This window comes from Galendromus occidentalis, unplaced genomic scaffold (assembly GCF_000255335.2).
Source record: "Galendromus occidentalis unplaced genomic scaffold, Mocc_1.1 scf7180000077185, whole genome shotgun sequence".
Classification (NCBI taxonomy): Eukaryota; Metazoa; Arthropoda; class Arachnida; order Mesostigmata; family Phytoseiidae; genus Galendromus; species Galendromus occidentalis.
The window spans coordinates 419,922-420,882 of record NW_003805173.1 but is presented as its reverse complement, the minus strand read 5'-3'; the positions used below and the strand labels follow the sequence as shown (position 1 = coordinate 420,882).

The 961-nt window shown below is 46.2% G+C and overlaps 1 protein-coding gene across 1 annotated transcript in view; it reads left to right on the top strand.

The window, feature by feature from the left end:
• The window catches only part of LOC100898548 (uncharacterized protein K02A2.6-like), an 11,922-nt gene that overhangs the window by 3,993 nt on the left and 6,968 nt on the right, over window positions 1–961 (top strand). The window lies entirely within an intron of this gene.

The window sequence follows — 961 nt, the reverse complement described above, 5'->3', positions numbered from 1 at the left end:
ATCCAAAAGGCCGGGATAGATTGCAAGGCATGCTTTCGCAATGCTGGCCGAGACCGATGGACGTGAGGTGGGGGTGGGGGAGCATGAAATACATACATCAATAGACTTATCGCTCCGATGACTAAATAACCAAACAAATGTTTTTCATGTCTCGTCCGATTCTCGCATCTACCGGCGAATATTGGCGAATTCTTCGGCTCGAATGGCCGTCCCGATCGGAAATCCGAGACGGGAACTCATTGCAAAGGAAGAAATGCCGATTACGATCACGGCGACTCTAGCGGGCAATTCTGCATATGTCGTCTATGTCGCTGCCTCAAGGGTTGATAACATTCGCAGCCGGAACCCGGCCGGTCCGTGAGAGTGACTCATAGAGCAAATCGTCCGAGTGAATAAGCAGTCATGATATCTCTCTGACGGACCGACATTTGTTCGGGATGTTGATTATATCGGTACGGGTTGGCGTTTTTTTGGATTACACAGCTCGACAAAAAAAACTTTTTTCGCGTTACAAAGAAAGCGAAAGCTATTTCGGGGTAAACCGGGGGCGCTGAATCCGAATTTCTTAACAGATTTTCTCCATCAGGTCCAGTTTTTTCGTAATTTCACTTTTTTGATTTTTTGCCATTTTTCGTCTTTAAAAAATTCTAGCTCCGCCCCTGAGTGGACTAGATCGATGAAACTTCGGTGGCGGATAGAGCTCGGTTGGGGCTATACCTGGCCGAGTTTTGGTGCGATTCGTAGCAGTGGTCTCTGAGCTAGAGCCATCGGAAACTAAAGAAAAGAAGAAAAAAGTGGGAGAGGGACCTCTTAGAAAGCACTTGACGGAAAAACTAGGACCTTTGAAGCGGTCTGACCTAGACAATTCGATAGAGGAGGCTTTGACGAGCATTTTGAGACCAAGCAGAGCAAAATCGGTCGATCCATTTAGTTTTTATTCGCAAAAAACATTGAAAATTTG